The 19553-nt window shown below is 48.0% G+C and overlaps 1 long non-coding RNA gene across 1 annotated transcript; it reads right to left on the reverse strand.

Annotated features, from left to right (window-relative positions):
* Positions 1-16109: 16109 nt before the first annotated feature.
* Positions 16110-17965, reverse strand: LOC100413103 (uncharacterized). Its single transcript, XR_004729160.3, has 2 exons — positions 17842-17965; positions 16110-16238 (listed from the first exon to the last, which is right to left on the reverse strand). It is a non-coding gene; the product is annotated as an uncharacterized LOC100413103 (long non-coding RNA).
* Between the last annotated feature and the right edge of the window lie 1588 nt (positions 17966-19553).

The following is a 19553-nucleotide window of genomic DNA, read 5'->3' on the forward strand; positions in this document are numbered from 1 at the left end:
CCCAGCTTCTAGAGGTCTCTGTCCATCTTTGCCTGTCTTCACGTCATCTCCTCTGACAATGATGCTCCTCCTTCCCTCTTAGGAAGCCTTTTGTGATGACATTGGCCTCACCTGGAGAGCATTACCAGGAGCTGTTCCCACCACAAGGCCCTTCACTTAATCACACCTGCAAAGCCCCTGGTGCCACACTAAACAATGCTGACAGGGCATGAGGATGTGCATGTAATTGGGGAATTATTGTCTAGTCTTACATGCCATCCTCCTTCACAAATAAATAAATTAGAACAAAGAAACTAAGTTCTCCTTGGCCACCTAACTATTCATCCTTTCTCCCCAGGGGCGACCACAGTTAACATTCCTTGGTATGAATTTTTCCAGACTATTTTTATTATCTAACATATATACATATGAATGCACAACAGATTTATTTGGTACTGTTTGGGTTTTGTTAAAAATATGGCATCCTATTCTGCAACAGGCTTCTTTCTCTGTTTTGAAATCCATTGCTATTAATACACATAAAACTAGTTCAGCCTCCACTTTTTAAAAAATACTTCTTACTGTGGTACAATATACATAAAGTTTATCTTTTTTTTTTTTTTGAAACAGAGTCTCGCTCTGTTGCCCAAGATGGAGTGCAGTGGCTCCATCTTGGCTCACTGTAAACTCCGCCTCCCAGGTTCAAGCGATTCTTCTGCTTCAGTGTCCCAAGTAGCTGGCATTACAGGCGTGCACCACCACACCTGGCTAATTTTGTATTTTTAGTAGAGACAGGGTTTCTGCATGTTGGCCAGCCTGGCTCAAACTCCTGACCTTGTGATCCGCCCTCCTTGGCCTCCCAAAGTGCTGGGCTTATACGCAGGAGCCACTGTGCCCAGCAACTTTATCAATTTAACCATTATTATTATTATATATTTTTTTGAGATGGACTCTCTCCCTGTCATCCAGGCTGGAGTGCAGTGGCATGATCTCGGCTCACTGCAACCTCTGCCTCCTGGGTTCAAGTGATTCTCTTGCCTCAGCCTCCCAAGTAGCTGGGATTACAGCACCCAGTTATTTTTTTTTTTTTTTAGACAGAGTTTTGCTCTTGTTGCCCAGGCTGGAGTGCAATGGCATGATCTTGGCTCACTGCAACCCCTGCCTCCTAGATTCAAACAATTCTCCTAACTCACTCTCCTGAGTAGCTGGGACTAGGCATGAGCCACTACACCTGGCTAATTTTTTTGTATTTTTAGTAGAGACAGGTTTTGCCATGTCGGCCTGGTTGATCTTGAACTCCTGACCTCAAGTGATCTACCTGCCTTGGCCTCCCAAAGTGCTGGGATTACAGGCATGAGCCACCGTGCTTGCTGTTTTATTATTTTCTGGGTTTTTTTTTTTTTTTGAGACAGAGTTTCGCTCTTCTCGCCCAAGCTGGGGTGCAGTGGCTTGATTTCAGCTCACTGCAACCTCCACCTCCCAGGTTCAAGTGATTTTCCTGCCTCAGCCTCCCAAGTAGCTGGAATTACAGGTATGTGCCACCACTCAAGCCTAATTTATATTTTAGTAGAGATGGAGTTTCATGTATCGGACAGGCTGGTCTCAAACTCCTGACCTCAGGTGATCCACCCACCTTGGCCTCGCAAAGTGCTGAGATTATAGGCATGAGCCACCATGCCCAGCCCCTGCTGTATTTTTTAAGTGCCCATGAGGGGCTGAGCATGGTGGCTAACACTTGTAATCCCAGTACTTTGGGAGGTTGAGGCAGGCAGATTGCCAGGCCATGAGTTCAAGACCACCCTAGCCAACATGGTGAAACTCCATCTCTACTAAAAATACAAAATTAGCCAGGCATGGTGGCACATGTCTGTAATCCCAGCTACTTGGGAGGCTGAGGCAGGAGAATCACTTGAACCTGGGAGGCGGAGGTTGCAGTGAGCTGAGATCGTGCCACTGCACACCAGCCTGGGCAACAGAGCTAGACTCCATCTCAAAAAATAACTTGTGCAAATCCTCTAACCTGTCTGTGTTAATTTCCTTATCTATAAAATGGGGATTAATAATGAGTATGCCTATAATGGTTTGAGGATCACGTAAAGTGATACAGCATTTTTCACTGTTAAAGAATACATGCTCTAAGAAATCTATGATATCAGCTCCACACCATCATTTAAGGCTCCCTTTTTCAAAAAGTCTCACCTACATGCTTTCATTTATTCATCTTTTCATAAGTTTATTGAGCAGCCACTGTAACGGAGGCACTGTTGTAAACACCGGGAATACAGCAGTGAACCAAACAAGCAACACCTTTGCCCCCATGAAGTTTACATTCCAATAAAGAGAAAATAGATGCCAATCACCTAAACTAGTTATCTAACCAGGATCGTTTCAGGTGACAATCAACCAGATCATATGCAGCCCTTTTTATTATGGTGACACAGTTGGATTTTATTTTGAAAACAGGAAACAATGGAGAGGGTTGTTTTTTTTTTTTTGGTTTGTTTGTTTTGTTTTTTGAGATGGAGTTTCATTCTTGTTGACCAGGCTGGAGTGCGATGGTGCGACCTCAGCTCACTACAACCTCCACTTCCCGGGTTCAAGTGATTCTCCTGCCTCAGTCTCTCAAGTAGCTGGGATTACAGACACACGTCACCACACCCAGCTAATTTTTATATTTTTAGTAGAGACAGGGTTTCGCCATGGTGGCCAGGCTAGTCTCAAATTCCTGACCTCAAGTGATCCACCTGCCTCAAGTGCTGGAATTACGGGTGTGAGCCACCATGCCCTGCCAATGGAGTTTTAAGTAGGGAAATGACAATTCACATTTTCAGGTCCCTCTATATCTCAATAAAGCCACTTTTTAAAAGGTCCTTTTGGCTATTCATGAGGGAGGGGTCATGCAAGGCCGGCATTGCTTGTGACAGTGGTGCCATTTCCCCCACCACTGGGCCATCATTTGCTACCTGCTTGTTGATATTCTTTTTTGTAAGCTGCCTGAAACCTTTGCCACCTGCATTTGACCTGTCTCTGCCAATTAGCTGTAAACTTGAGGGTCAGGAAAACCAGACAGTCTTCTCTTTTTTTTTGAGACAGAGTCTCACTTTGTCACCCAGCCTGGAGTGCAATGGCAAAATCTTGGCTCACTGTAACCTCCACCTCCCGGGTTCAAGCAATTTTCCCGCCTCAGCCTCCTGAGTAGCTAGGACTACAGGTGTAGCTACTACCACATCCGGCTAATCTTCATATTTTTAGTAGAGGCGGGGGTTTCACTATGTTTTCCAGGCTGGTCTCAAACTCCTGACCTCATGATTTATCCACCTTGGCCTCCCAAAGTGCTGCGATTACAGGCATGAGCCACTGCACCTGACCCAGACAGCCTTCTCTACAGGATCTGAGAGCACAATTTGTGTAAACAAGAACTTTTTTTTTTTTTCTCTGAGACAGTGTGTCACACTGTTGCCCAGGCTGGAGTGCAGTGGTGTGATCACGGCTCACTACAGCCTCAACTTCCTGGGCTCAAGTGACTCTCCCACCTTAGCCTCCCAATTAGCTGAAATCACAGGAATGTGCCACCATATCTGGCTAAGTTTTAAATTTTTTTGTGGAAATGGATCTTGTTATGTTGCCCAGGCTTACAAAAGAACTTGATTCATGGTGGTAAGTGATGATGTACAGTTTTTTTTTTTCTTCTGTTTTTAGAGTCTGGCTCTGTTGCCCAGGTTGGAAGCAGTAGCACTGTCATAGCTCACTATAACCTCAAACGATCTTCCTGCCTCACCTTGGCCACCCAAAGCGCTGAGATTACAGGCGTGAGCCACTGCGCCGGGCCTGATGTGCACTTTTAACAAGAAACTCCTCAGTGCCGGGTGCGATGGTTCACACCCGTAATCTCAGCACTTTGGTAGGCCAAAAGGTGCGGATCGTTTGAGCTCTAAACACTGAGAATATAGCAGTGAACCAAACAGGCAACACCTTTGTACCCATGAAGTTTATATTCCACTAAAGAGCAAATAGACGCCAATCAAGTAAACGAGTTATACAACCAAGATAATTTCAGGCAATAATAAAACCAGATCATACACAGCTGTTTTTATTATAGTGCCACAATTGGATTTTATTACAAGAATAAAATGCAATCGTTTCAGCCTGGGCAACATGGTGAGACTCTACTAAAAAAACAAAATAAATTACCCAGGCATGGTGGTGTGCACCTGAAATCCCAGCTACTCAGGAGGCTGAGGTGGGAGGATCACTTGAGCCTGGGAAGCGGAGTTTGTGGTGAGCCAAGATCACACCACTGCACTCCAGCCCAGGTGACAAAGCAAGACCCTGCCTCAAAAAAAAAAAGGAAAGAAGGAGGAGGAGGAGGTGGAGGGGGAAGAGGGAGAGGAGGAGGAGAAGGAGGGAGAGGAGGAGGAGGAGAAGGAGGGGAGGGGGAGGGGGAAGAGGAGGAGGAAAGGAGGGGAGGGGGAGGGGGAGGGGGAAAAGAGGAGGAGGGGGAGGAGGGGAGGGGGAGGGGGAGGGGGGAAAAGGAGGAGGAGGGAGAGGAGGGGGAGGGGGAAGAGGAGGAGGTGGAGGGGGAAGAGGGAGAGGAGGAGGGGGAAGAGGGAGAGGAGGAGGAGAAGGAGGGGAGGGGGAGGGGGAAGAGGAGGAGGAAAAGGAGGGGAGGGGGAGGGGGGAAAAGGAGGAGGAGGAGGGGAGGGGGAGGGGAAGGGGAGAGGGAGGGGGAAGGAGAGGATGAGGATGAGGAGGAGGAGGAGAAAGGACTGACCTAGCCCAAATAACTTGGGTTGTGGTCATTGAGAGGAGGAGCAAACGACAGTACTTTGCTTCTGGGACCTCGATTTTCCCATCTGAAAAATGGGACTAATTTCTATCTCCACTACAAAACCAAGGCTTTATATTGACGGAAAAACACGCATGTAGCGGATCATGCCGCCTGGATAAGTCAGGCCTTGGGGGCCGGTTTGTGGTATGTGGTTCCCCTGACGTCTGATCCGGCTCAACAGACAAAACAAAAACACCGGGCGCCCTTTCTAACCCTCTTCTCCTACTGTCTCAGGTGGAAGGGTGTTTAGGTTGTTTTTCTGAATCTGAAATATTTCCTTTCGTTCCAGGACAGAAAGACTGTTAACAGGTTGAGTTATTCCTCTTCCCTGAGAGGCAAGTTTTGGAAGCTGTCTGAGGTTGCAGCTTGTTGCTGCTGAGTAGCTGGGCAGCATTCCTCCCCTGACCTGTCTATTTTAAACCATGCAGACAACTCAGGAGGCGGGGGCAAGACAGCAAAGGCTGACCAGTGGGTGAAGGACATCTGGCAGGAAGGGCTGGCAGCAGGAGGACGGGCTTTCAATGGCACGGATGGGCCCCCACTCTAGAGCCTGGGAGGGTGAGGAAGGGGCTTTGGCCCATGGCAGCTCCCAGATGAGGGGAAGGGAGGAGGCAGGCACGTGATCAAGGCATCTCCCCCCACTTATTCATTCATTCAGTAAATACTGGCTTCTTCAAATTGGCAGGTTGTCTTTTGTGGGTTCTGGACCATTCTCGGCCATTAGGGATTCGAAGGGTTCCCATGCCATGCTCTCTTGCCTCTCTGTCTGCAACTCCAAACAAATGTTGATGGCATTTCTCAAAGAACCTTCCAAGTCTCCTCTTCTCCTTTTGGTCTTTTCTATCTTTTTGTCTCTCTGTGTTACATTCTGGATAGCTCCTGTGTTTTGGGGACAGGGTCTCGTTCTGTCACCCAGGCTGGAGTGCAATGGCGCCATCTCAGCTCACTGCAACCTTCACCTCCCAGGTTCAAGCAATTCTCCTGCCTCAGCCTCCAAGTAGCTGGGGCCACAGGTGTGTGCCACCATGGCCAGCTAACGTTTTTTGTTTTTTAGTAGAGATGGGGTTTCACCATGTTGGCCAGGCTGGTCTCGAACTCCTGGGCTCAAGTGATCTGTCCTCCTTGGCCTTTCAAAGTGCTGGGATTACAGGCGTGAGCCACTGCCCAGCCATAACTTCTGATATCTCACTAATTCTTCCACCATGAACAATCTTCTGTCGGATACAATAATTGAGTTTATTCCTTATTTATTTTTTAAGTTTATAAAAAGTTCTATTTTGTTCTTTTTGAAATCTATAACAGATTTCAAAATCTATAACAGATTGCAGGCTCACACCTGCAATCCCAGCACTTGGGAGACCCAGGAGGACAGAGGAGCACTTTGTCTAAGTGCTCGTTTCTCCTTATGACTGAGCCTTACTTCTGACAGTTCTGGTGGCCCATGTGGGGACTCCCATCCTCCTCCAGGAGGGGGTTTTCAGTCACCCCACCCAGGAGGAGACGTGTCCCACTGTTCCATTATGGTGGCTGCAGGGACAGGAAGGAGATGGAGACCCACCCGTTGTGCTGAATAAATCCGGGCTCTGAGCAACGCAGGGAGGAGAGTCTTGCAACACCACGGCGACTGAGTAACTCTGTGCACAGACCAAAGTAAGAAATGTCGCAGAGGTGGCCAAGTATTTCCTTAGTTGTCAGGATATTCTAGAGGTTGAAAGTGAGTGTGAAGCCCGGTACAGTGGCTCACGACTGTAAACCCAGCACTTTGGGAGGCCACGGCAGGCAGATCACCTGAGGTTGGGAGTTTGAGACCAGTGTGACCAACATGGAGAAACCCCATCTCTACTAAAAATACAAAATTAGCTGGGCGTGGTGGCACATGCCTGTAATCCTAGCTACTCGGGGGGCTGAGGCAGAAGAATCACTTCAACCTGGGAGGCTGAGATAATGCCACTGCACTCCAGCCCGTCAAAAAAAGAGAGAGAGAAGGAAGGAAGAAAGGAAGGAAGGAAAGAAGGAAGGAAGGGAGGGAGGGAGGGAGGGAGGGAAGGAAGGAGGGAGGGAGGGAGGGAGGGAGAGAAAGAGTGTGTGAATAGTGCTAAGAGTGCTCCCCACTACTGTGGGGAGATTAAATCCTCTGTGGATTCGTGGTCACCTCATATGGTTTGGGGTGGAAGCAGCCAGAGTGGACGAAGGGAAAGAAGGATAGACAAGAATCCCTAATAGGAGGGGTTGGGCCTCAACGCAGCCTCTGGAGAAGGATGGGCAGGAAATCCCTCATAGGAAAGGTCGACCCTTAAAGCCCCAGTGAACCTCTAGAAGGAGGGAGGGGAGAAACCTCTAATAGAAGAGGCTGAACCCCACCCCACTACCTCCGAGATGGGAAACGTTTCAATTAAGACAAGAAAAATAAAGAGTCAAAAGAGTGATGAAATTCCTTCTAAGAGTCCCTCAAGGCTCATGTTAAAATATTAGAAGAGAATGAAAGAACAAAACATCAAAGAAAGCAGCAAATGATAAAATATTGTTTTATTTGGACTCGAGGGCCCATGCTAAACCCTCAGGCTTCTGTCCAAAATGTAAGTCCAGTGAAGAGAGATTTGTCAGCTCTCACTGGAGCACGTTAGTGATAAGAGCTCTGCCTCCCGGGAGGGGACGCACTGTGCTCTTTGTTGGAGACAAGGACCTGTCCTTTACCCCTTAAAAATCAGAGGGAAGAAGCCAGAAACCGACTCCTCTGAAAGAGAAGAAGTCCCTGTTTCTAAACCACCTGCGCCCGCCAACATGTAAGAGCCTCTAAATCATCTTCCTCCGTTCAGCGCCCCGACCGCCCCACTCAGACAGCTGCTGCCGCCTCAGATCCTGTTCCAGATCCCTCCCCTGCGCATGTTCTTCCTCCTTACAACCCTGATTCTTCAGAATGATCATCCCATGAGCCTGCCCCCTCCCAGCCTATTAAGCATGAAATGAAGCAATGCCCAAACCCTACTCTCCTTTGTTCCAAGTGCTCTCGTAACAACCAGCCGTACAAGAAGCCCCTTTCTACGCAAACATAAATTTACTGTACTAAAAAGTCCTTTGTCTAAATGCTCATTTTTCCTTACAATCCAAGACTTATTTCTAACACAGGAGGTGGAGGTTGCAGTGAGCTGAGACCGCGCAACTGCACTCCAGCCTGGGGGACAGAGCGAGACTCCCTCTCAAAAAAGAATAAAAAAAGAAATTTGTTATGTTATTTTTTATAGCCTTCTATTCCCTGTAAATGTTTTCAAGCTTGATGATTTTGTCGTTGCTGTTTTTTGGAGATTGGGTGTCTCTCTGTCACCAGGCTGGAGTGCAGTGGTGCATTCATAGCCACTGTAGCCTGGAAACCCTGGACTCGACGGAGCCTCCTGCCACAGCCTCCTGAGTATCTGGGACTTCAGGTGCACACCACCATGCCCAGTTTTTATTATTATTTTTTTGAGATGGAGTTTCGCTCTTGTTGTCCAAGCTGAAGTGCAATGGCGTGATCTTGGCTCACTGCAATCTCCACCTCCCAGGTTCAAGCGATTCTCCTGCCTCAGCCTCCTGAGTAGCTGGGATTACAGTCACATGCCACCACACGCAGCTAATTTTTTTGGATTTTTAGTAGAAACAGGGTTTCACCATGTTGGCCAGGCTGGTCTTGAACTCTTTAACTCAAGTGATCCACCTGACTAGGCCTCCCAAAGTACTGTGATTACAGGTATGAGAAGCCACCAGGCCCATCCCAGTTAATTTTTTAAAAAATCTTTTGTAGGCCGGGCGTAGTGGCTCACACAGGTAATCCAAGCACTTTGGAGGCCAAGGCGGGCGGATCATCTGAGGTCGGGAGTTCAAGACCAGCCTGACCAACATAGTGAAAACCCATCTTTTAAAAATAATAATAATAATAATAAAAGAATCTTTTGTAGTATGGGGCTATTGCCATGTTTCCCTGGCTGTCCTGGAACTCCTGACCTCAAGCAATCCTTCTGCCTTGGCCTCGTAAAGTGCTGGGATTACAGGCATGAACCTGGCACACAGCCCTGATGGTTACTTTTTTAAACTGCTGAGCATACTGTTTTAGAATCTGTGCTGGATGGTTGTAGCATCTGAGGTCTGTGTGAGTCTGTTTCTCCTGCCTGTTTCTCCTGGTTCCTGTTCACATAGCCTTGTTTCCTTATGGCCATGTATGTTGGTAACTGCCCTTGAAAAATTATGTGTGGGGAATTCTCTGAGGCCTAGAAGGAAGGAGCTCTCCTCCTCAAAGAGAAGATGTGCACCTACCTGCTTCTGCTGCGCTCTTACGGCACCGCCAGTCGGGGAGACCAACCTCAGATCAAGTTCCCGGCTTCAGTTCCCTGTCCCTTCAGCTGATGTGTATCCATAAGCAGGTAGGTCGGTGGCAACAAATCTTTCAGGAATTATTTATTCTCCTTTCTTTTTCTTTTGCTGGTTTGCGTAGCATCAAGAAAAACTTTTTTTTTTTTTTTTTTTTTGAGACGGAATTTCGCTCTTGTTACCCAGACTGGAGTGCAATGGCGTGATCTTGGCTCACTGCCACCTCTACCTCCTGAGTTCAGGCATTTCTCCTGCCTCAGCCTCCTGAGTAGCTGGGATTACAGGCACGCGCCACCATGCCCAGCTAATTTTTATATTTTTAGTAGAGACGGGGTTTCACCTTGTTGACCAGGATGGTCTCGATCTCTTGACCTCGTGATCCACCCGCCTCGGCCTCCCAAAGTGCTGGGATTACAGGCTTGAGCCACCGCGCCCGGCAAGGAAAACTTCTTTACTGTCCCCTGAGTTTGGGGTCAGTGATATCCCTCAGTGGTTATCCGAGTAAATGTTTAGCAATCAGCTACCTGGAAATACTTGGGAAAAGGGACTTGCCAGGTATTTATTTTCATGAATGCTTTTGCCTTTATTATCTCAGTATATTCATGATGTAGATACTTTGTACATAACAAGGTTAAGTGACTTGTGTGTGTTCTATGTAAAACAGAGGCAGAACCAAGGCTAAAAAAGCAGCGAGTCCATCAACCAACTTGAGAGGGCTCATAGGAAGTTCCCCAACACCTTGAATGAGAATGACTGACTCAGGGGGATTCAGAAAATGAAGAAATCAGAAGAATGTTTTGTTTTGTTTTTTTTCCTGGAGGAAGAAAAAGAACCTGGGCTGGGTGTGGTCGCTCACGCCTGTAATCCCAGCACTTTGGGAGGCCGAGGTGGGCAGATCATTTGAGGTCAGGAGTTTGAGGCCAGCCAGGCCATCTCTACCAGAAATACAAAAAAATTAGCTGGGTGTGGTGGCGCACGCCTGTAATCCCAGCACTTTGGGAGGCCGAGGTGGGCAGATCATTTGAGGTCAGGAGTTTGAGGCCAGCCAGGCCATCTCTACCAGAAATACAAAAAAATTAGCTGGGTGTGGTGGCGCACGCCTGTAATCCCAGCTACTCGGGAGGCTGACACAGGAGAATTGCTTTAACCTGGGAGGTGGAGGTTGCAGTGAGCCGAGATCATGCCACTGCACATCAGTCTGGATGGAAGAACAGGACCCTGTCTCAAAAACAAATAAATGTAACGTGGGATTGTAATTATGCGACGGGTTTTTCTTGCCCTCTGCTCAGACAGAGTTGATTTACCAAGACTGGTATTGCCATAGAGAAAATGTTTAGTAAACGCGCTGCCAATCAAGTGGAAGATGGGCGTTTTCTATTCAAATCAGTCTCCCTGGAAATTTGGAGACTAGTGTTTTTTAAGTATAATAGGGTGGGCAGAGGGCTAAGGAACTGGGAATGCTGATTGGTTGGGTCAGGAATGAAATCAAAGGAGGTCAAAGCTGTCTTCTTGTGATCCTCAGCTCCTAGGTGGGATCACAAGATCAGTTGAGACAGTTTACCAGTCTGGGTGGTGCCAACTGGTCCATCAGAATGTAAGGTCTGAGAAACACCATGAACACCAATGTTAGGCTTGATGATAGTGATGTTATCTCTGGGAGCAATTGGGGAGGTTGTGAATCTTGTGACCTCTGGCTCCACGATTCCTGAGTCATAATTTCTTTCCTTCCTTTCCTTCTTTCTTTCTCTTTCTTTCCTTCTTTCTTTCTTTGACAGGGTCTTGCTCTGTTGCCCAGGCTGGAGTACACTGGTATGATCTCCGCTCACTGCAAACACCACCTCCTACATTCAAGCGATTCTCATGTCTCAGCCTCCCCAGTAGCTGGGATTACAGGTGCACATCACCTCACCTGGTTAATCTTTGTATTTTTAGTAGAGATGGAATTTCACCATATTAGCCAGGCTGGGCTCAAACTCCTGACCTAAAGCCATCTGCCTGCCTCGGCCTCCCAAAGTGCTAGGATTACAGGCATGAGCCACCATGCGGGGCCCTGAGCCGTAATTTCTAGCCTTGTGGCTAATTTGTTAGTTTTACAAGGGCAGTTTTGATCCCCAAGCAAAGAGGGGATTGTTTGGGGAAGGGCTATTTTCATCCTTGTTTTTTTTTTTTTTTTTTTGAGATGGAGTTTTGCTGTTGTTACCCAGACTGGAGTGCAATGGTGCAATCTCAGCTCACCACAACCTCTGCCTCCTGGGTTCAAGCAATTCTCCTACCTCAGCCTCCCGAGTAGCTGGGACTATAGGCGCGCACCACCATGCCCAGCTAATTTTTGTATTTTTTAGTAGAGACGGGGTTTCACCTTGTTGACCAGGATGGTCTCGATCTCTCGACCTTGTGATCCACCCACCTTGGCCTCCCAAAGTGCTGGGATTATAGGCATGAGCCACCGCGCCCGGCCTCATCCTTGTTTTAAGATTAAACTATAAACTAAGTTACTCCCAAAGTTGGCTTGGCCTATGCTCAGGAATGAACAAAGACAGCTTGGAGGTTAGAAGGAAGATGTAATCAGCTATGTCAGATTATTATTATTATTATTATTATTTGAGATGGGGTTTCAATCTTGTCACCCAGGCTGGAGTGCAATGCCGTGAACTCAGCTCACTGCAACCTCTGCCTCCTGGGTTTAAGCAGTTCTGCCTCAGCCTCTTGAGTAGCTGGGGTTACAGGCATCTGCCTCCATGCCTGGCTAATTTTTGTATTCTTAGTAGAGATGGGGGTTTCACCATATGGCTAGCCTGGTCTCGAACTCCTGACCTCAGGTGATCCACCCACCTCGGCCTCTCAAAGTGCCGGGACTACAGGTATGAGCCACCATGCCCAGCCCAGATTTTTTTTTTAATTGTCATAATTTGACAAAGGCAGTTTCAGGATCCTGAAACAGAACAGGACATTGGGGAAAAACTAAGGAAACTGAATAAAATATAGACTTTAGTTCATAACAGTGCATTAATATTGGTTCATTACTTGTGACAAATGTATTCCACACTAATGTAAGATGGTAATAGCAAGGGAAAATAGGGGAGGGCTACATGAGAACTCTCAGGACTATTTTCACAATTTTTCTGTAAAACTGTTCTAAAAAATAAAGTAGAATAAAGTTAATGTTAAAAAAAAAAAAAAGAAGGCCAGGTTTGGTGGCTCACGCCTATAATCCCAGCACTTCGGGAGGCCGAGGTGGGCGGATCATGAGGTCAGGAGATCGAGACCAGCCTAGCCAACATGGTGAAACTCTGTCTCTACTAAAAATACAAAAATTAGCCTGGCATGGTGGTGTGTGCCTGTAATCCCAGTTACTGGGGAGGCTGAGGCAGGAGAATCACTTGAACCTGGTAGGCGGAGGTTGCAGTGAGCCGAGATCCCACCACTGCACTCCAGCCTGGTGACAGAGCAAGACTCCGTCTCAAAAAAAAAAAGGCTGCCCTGTGCAGAATGAATTAGAAGGCAGCCCTGCAGGTGCTAAAGTAGCTTGGATTTAGGTGGCATGAAGGGATCAGGAAATAGTCTCCAACACAGGAAGTCGAGCTGACAGGTTGGCAGGTCATGGGGAAAGGGAGGGTTCGGATACAATACAGAGATTTTTCAATATGAGCAACCAGCATACAGTGCCATTAACTCAGATGCACTTGACTAAGAGGAAAACCAGTTTGGGAGAAAATCTTGAGGCTTCATTTCCACCATGATGAGTCTGAGATGAATCAGAAAGGAGCCATCAGGCCAGGCTTGGTGGCTCATGCCTGTAATCCCAGCACTTTGGGAGACTGAGGCAGGTGAAACCCCCATGGTAAAACCCCCATCTCTACTAAAAGTAAAAAATTAGCTGGGCAGGGTGGTGCGTGCCAGTAGTCCCAGCTACTCGTGTGGCTAAGGCATATCTGCTTGAACCCAGGAGACAGAAGTTGCAGTGAGCCGAGATTGTACCACTGCACTCCAGCCTGGGTGACAGAGCAAGACACTATTTCAAAAAAAAGAAAAGAAATTCCTAGAATGTTTGAAGAGCAAACAGCATGCTAGAAAAGCCCATACAGGCCAAATAAATGAAGATGGAGATCAGCTATGGTAGTGAGAAATCAGGGGAGATTGCCTGGAAGTGGTGATGCATGAAGATGTCCAATCCGGATGTCCCCAAAGCAGCCATCTTCCTGTTCTGGAGAAGCCAGTCCTCAACCAGAGCCACCACACACCAGTCACTGCTAAGGTCTCATGGCCTCCAGCCAGGCTCATTTGAAAATAACCTTCCCTTTCTTTAGGCCACTGATTGTGCAGAGAAGCCCAATCATTAAGGGCCAGAGGTCAGGGAATTGTAGCTGGCAGCTGACCAGGCCTTGTCAACACAGGGCCTCCGGCAGGGCTGGTGTTACTGCCTTGAGTTAGTTCTTCCCAGGCAGGGCATGCCCAGCATGGATCTAGCTCCAGGGGAGGTGAAGGCCTCTATTTGGCATCTATGTGGGCCCGTGCTGCTGCCCCAGGGTCCTTGCTGACTGGTGCTTTTTGCTCTATGCAGAGCAGAAAATTCCTTGAAGTGTTTCTCAATGCATCCTCCACTCACAAGGTCCTTCAGCTATAAATAACAGCAAAACATGCTGAATAAGGGTTGCAGAAGGCTCGGTGATGAGACTGTGACTGCAGCCTCTGCAGGCAGCATTTTGTCATCTACAGAGTGGGGTGAGCCCAGGCCTGGCTGCTCGGGGTGTTGGGGGAGCCACCTCTCTGGGTCCTCGTCCAGTACCTTCTCCACACTGAGCCTGGAGGATCAATCAGGTCACGCCCTGATCAGAACCCTTCAATGCTCCCAGTCTTCATGAAATAAAAGTCAGTCACCTGGCTATGGCCCCCAGGAGCCGTCCCCTTCCTGTCCCCTCCTCCTTCTTCCCTGGGGTTCCTCCTGTTCTGTCCCCCGGAACCCAGGAGGCGGTGGTCCTGCCTCTTGCTGCCTCCAGGTCTTTGTACTTCGCAATCATTTGTGGGACCCATCTCCTCCCCTTATTTTTTTCTCCTTAATGAGGTGAAATTCACATAACATGCACTTAACCTTTTTTTCTTTTTCCTTTTTGAGATAGTCTCACTGTGTCGCCCAGGCTGGAGTGCAGTGGTGCCATCACAGCTCACTGCAGCCTCCAACTCCTGGCCTCAGTGATCATCCCGCCTTAGTCTGTGAAGCAGCTGAGACAATAGGCATGAGCCACCACGCATAACTAATATTTTATTTTTTGTAGAGATGGGGTCTCCCTCTGTTGCCCAGGCTGGTCTTGAACTTCTGGGCTCACGTGATCCTCCCGCTTCGGCCTCCCAAAGTGCTGGGATTATAGGCACAAGCCATTACAGTCATGAGCCACTGCACTGGGCCACTTACCCATTTTAAAGTGTAAAAGTTCATTGGTATTAAATATATTCACACTAGTGTGCAACCACCAGGTCTCTCTAGCTTCAAAACTTTCTTGTCACCTCCTAAAAACACCTGTATCCAGTAAGCAGTCACTCCCCATTTCTCCCTCCCCGTGCCCTGGTAACCTCTAATCTGATTTCTGTCCCTACAGATTTGCTTATTCTGAATATATCATGTAAAAAGAATCATGCGGTATGTGACCTCCTCTGCCTGGCATCTTTCATCTGCATGATGCTGTCAAGGTCCCTCTATGTTGGAGCATGAACCAAGACTTCAGTCCTTTCTGCAGCTGAATACTACCCCCCACTAGGCAGATACCACAGTTTGCAGTTTGTTTATCCACTAATACATTGCATTGTTTGCACTTTTTGTCTTTGTTTCATTATTATTATTTATTTACTTTTTGAGATGGAGTCTTGCTCTGTCACCCAGGCTGGAGTGCAGTGGTGTGATCTCGGCTCATTGCAGCCTCCGCCTCCTGGGTTCCAGTCATTCTCCTGCCTCAGCCTTCTGGGTAGCTGGGATTATAGGTGCATGCCACATGCCCAGCTAAGTTTTGTATTTTTAGTAGAGACAGGGTTTCACCATGTTGGTCAGGCTGGTCTCGAACTCCTGACCTCACGTGATCTGACCGCCTCAGCCTCCCAAAATGCTAGGATAAGAGGCATGAGCCACCACACCCAGCCTATTTTATTGTTTTTTTTTTTTTTTTTTTTTTTTGAGACGGAGTTTCGCTCTTGTTACCCAGGCTGGAGTGCAATGGCGCGATCTCGGCTCACCGCAACCTCCGCCTCCTGGGTTCAGGCAATTCTCCTGCCTCAGCCTCCTGAGTAGCTGGGATTACAGGCACGTGCCACCGTGCCCAGCTAATTTTTTGTATTTTTAGTAGAGACGGGGTTTCACCATGTTGACCAGGATGGTCTCGATCTCTTGACCTCGTGATCCACCCGCCTCGGCCTCCCAAAGTGCTGGGATTACAGGCTTGAGCCACCGCGCCCGGCCTATTTTATTGTTTTTAGAGACGAGGTCTCACTCTGCCATCCAGGCTGAAGTGCAATGGCACCATCATGGTTCACTGCAGCCTCAACCTCCTTGGGCTCAAAGGATCCTTCTGCCTCAGCCTCCCAAGTAGCAGGGACCACCGGTGTGTACTACTACACCTGGCTAATTTTTTGATTTTTGTAGCGATAGGGTCCCACTATGTTGCCCAGGCTGTTCTCAAACTCCTGGCCTCAAGCAAACCTCCCACCTCAGCCTCCCAAAGTGCTGGGGTTACAACCGTGAGTCACAGTGCCCAGGTTCATGTTCAGCTTTTTGAGGAAGTGCCAGACTGTGGTTCCAGTGATTCTCCTGCCTCAGCTTCCCCACCACACCCAGCTAACTTTTGTATTTTTAGTAGAGACAGGGTTTCACCATGTTGGCCAGGTTTGTCTCAAACTCTGACCTCGGGTGATCGCCCGCCTTGGCCTCCCAGAGTACTGAGATTACAGGCGTGTACCATCACACCTGGCCAACTCACCTGTTTAAATGGTCGACTTCCTCCTCTTTGAGGAAAGAATAAAAAGCAGTTAAGTGAAACCATTGGCAATGCTTCTTTCTCAGCCCTTTCCTGTTAGTGACTCAGGCAGGCAGCCCTTGTGACAATTGCTAAGGAAAAACAAAACAAAACAGAAAAGGCAAGGGTGGAAAGGAATTCAGGTGGAGATTAGAGAATCATACAAACCTGTCCGCGGCCCGCAGCAAAGGTTAAGGGCTCCAGTTCAGAGTTCAGGTGTTCAGGCTGCCTGTGTTAAGCCCCCAGTGCTGTGCCACTTAATTCTTGCAGGTTACTTCATCTTACTTGTCTTTCTCGTGTTTTTTGTTTTTTTTTTTTGAGACGGAGTCTCTGTCACCCAGGCTGGAGTGCAGTGGTGCCATCTTGGCTCACTGCAACCTCCTTGGTTCAAGTGATTCTCCTGCCTCAGCCTCCCAAGTAGCTGGGACTACAGGCGCCCACCACCACCACTCCCGGCTAATTTTTTTGTACTTTTAGTAGAGACAGGGTTTCACCGTGTTAGCCAGACGGTCTTGATCTCCCGACCTCGTGATCTGCCCGCCTCAGCCTCCCAAAGTGCTGGGATTACAGGTGTATCCCAGCCTGTAATTTTTTTTTGAAAAACTATATTAACCATAGTAGCTGCCTCATGGACTTGTTGTGAGGATTCAATGAGTTAAAGTCACATAAAGTGGGCCGGGCATGGTGGTTCACGCCTGTAATGCCAGCACTTTCAGAGGCTGAGGCAGAAGGATCGCTTCAGACAGGAGTGTAAGACCAGCCTGGGCAATATAACGACAACCCTGTCTCTACAGAAAATCTAAAAATTAGCCAGGCATGGTGGCACAGCCTGTAGTCCCGTAGGAGGCTGAGGCAGAAGGATTGCTTGAGCCCAGAATTTCATGGCTTCAGTGGGCTATAATGGCACCACTACCCTACAGGCTAGGCAGTGTCTAAAAAATAACAATAATAATACATGCAATAGTTAATGTTATGTATATTTTACCACAATTTAAAAAGCAAACGTTGGCTGGACACAGTGGCTCATGCCTGTAATCCCAGCACTTTGGGAGGCTGAGGCAGGTGGATCACCTGAGGTGAGACCAGCCTGGCCAACCTGGTGAAACCCCGTCTCTACTAAGAATATAAAAATCAGCTGGGTGTGGCGGCACATGCCCGTTATCCCAGCTACTGGGGAGGCAGAGGCAGGAGAATCACTCGAACCCATGGGGTGGAGATTGTGGTGAGCTGAGATCACGCCACTGCACTCCAGCCTGGGCCACAGAGTGAGACTCCATCTAAAAAAAAAAAAAAGGCAAACATTAAAGAATTAACCTTGGCCGGGCGCAGTGGCTCACGCCTGTAATCCCAGCACTTCAGAAGGCTGAGGCAGGCAGATCACAAGGTCAGGAGATCAAGATCATCTTGGCTAACAAGGTGAAACCTCATCTCTATTAAAATATAAAAAATTAGTCACATGTGGTGGCCTGTAGTCCCAGCTACTCAGGAGGCCGAGGCAGGAGAATTGCTTGAACCCAGGAGATGGAGGTGACAGCGAGCCAAGATCACGCCATTGCACTCCAGCCTGGACGACAAAGCGAGACTCGGTTTCAAAAAACAACAGCAAAAAAAAAAACAAACCTCCTTCTGAGCTCCCGCTGCCAAAACAAAAAATTAAAAAATTTTCCGTATTTGAAATGATAACAGCTTCCTTACCTGGGGCCGGAAACAAATGGTCAGCAGCAATGGCTGTGTCAGTGCTGGATTCCAGAGCTGCTTCTCCGTGGAATTGTCTAGAGTGCCAGGCCCCTGCTTCCGGCTGGGCTCACTGAATATGAATAAAGGGACTAAGGAGGGAGGAGGTGGAGGTGCCCCGGTGGCCGCTCAGGTCCGGGCCAGGTTCTAGGCGGATGCAGTGGCTTGCTGTTGGGTGGCTTAATGACTTCTATTTTCAGTCAACAGAAGTGGGAACAGCTGCTTTCCATTTCTCCCAGGAAGTCTTCCTAGGACACAGCAGCACTTATCACACCAGAGTTCCTTAGTTTGTTTACAGTATCCCCTCCCCTACCCCTGAAGAAAATGCTGGTATTCAGAAATGTACACAGAACAATGTAGCAAACACATGGTACCCACCGCTCAGGACTAGCCATTGCCAACAATTTCCTCTCTTTGCTTCGAGTCTTTTTTTTTTTTTTTTAAGAAATATGGGCTTTATTTATTTATTTTTTTGAGGAGTCTCACTCTGTTGCCCAGGTTGGAGTGTAGTGGTGCAATCTCAGCTCATTGCAACCTCTGCGTCCCAGGTTCAAGCAATTCTCCTGCCTCAGCCTGCTGAGTAGCTGGGACTACAGGTGTGCACCACCACGCCTAGCTAATTTTTGTATTTTTAGTAGAGACGGGTTTCACCACGTTGGCCAGGCTGGTCTTGAGCTCTTGGTCTCAGGTAATCCACTTGCCTCGGCCTCCCAAAGTGCTGGGATTACAGGCGTGAGCCACCATGCCCAGCCAAGTCTGTATTTTCATTCTTAAAGAAGTAAAGCACTGGGCCAGGCTCGGTGGCTCACGCCTGTAATCCCAGCACTTTGGGAGGCCGAGGCAGGCAGATCTCGAGGTCAGAAGATGGAGACCACACTTCCCAAAATGGTGAAACTCCGTCTCTACTAAAAATACAAAAATTAGCCAGGCGTGGTGGTGCACACCTGTAGTCCCAGCTATTTGGGAGGCTGAGGCAGGAGAATTGCTTGAACCTGGGAGGAGATGTTGCGGTGAGCTGAGATCACACCATTGTACTCCAGCCTGGGTGACAGAGCAAGACTCCATCTCAAAACAAAAAAAAAAAAAGTAAAGCATTGCATGTCTTCATGTTGTTTCCAATCCCCAGACAAACTCCCACATGAATTGGTTGTGTAGTCTTCCAATCTATTATTATTACAGTTTTATTTAGAGAGAAGGTCTCGCTCTGTTACCACCTGTGCCGGGGTGCAGTGGTGCAGTTATGGGCTCACTCCAGCCTCAAACTCCTGGGCTTAAGCAATTTTCCCACCTCAGCTTTTGAAGTAGCTGAGACTACAGGCACATGCCACTACGTCTGGCTAATTTTTCTTTTTTTTTTTTTTTTTTAGTTTTTAGTAGAAATGGGGGGGGCGGTCTCACTATATTGCTCAGGCTGGTCTTGAACTCCTAGACTCAAATGATCCACCTGCCTCAGCCTCCCAAAGTGTTGGCACTACAGTTGTGAGCCACAGTGCTCAGCACTTTTTTGTCTCAAGACAAGGTGTCACTCTGTTGCTGAGGCTGGAGTGCAGTGGCGCAATTGTGGCTCACTTCTGCCTCGACCTCCCAGCCTCACGCAATCCTCCCGCTTCAACCTCCTGAGTAGCTGAAACTACAGGCAGGCACCACTGTGTCCTGCCTCACGCCAATACTTC

This window comes from Callithrix jacchus, chromosome 9, assembly GCF_049354715.1.
Source record: "Callithrix jacchus isolate 240 chromosome 9, calJac240_pri, whole genome shotgun sequence".
NCBI lineage: Eukaryota > Metazoa > Chordata > Mammalia > Primates > Cebidae > Callithrix > Callithrix jacchus.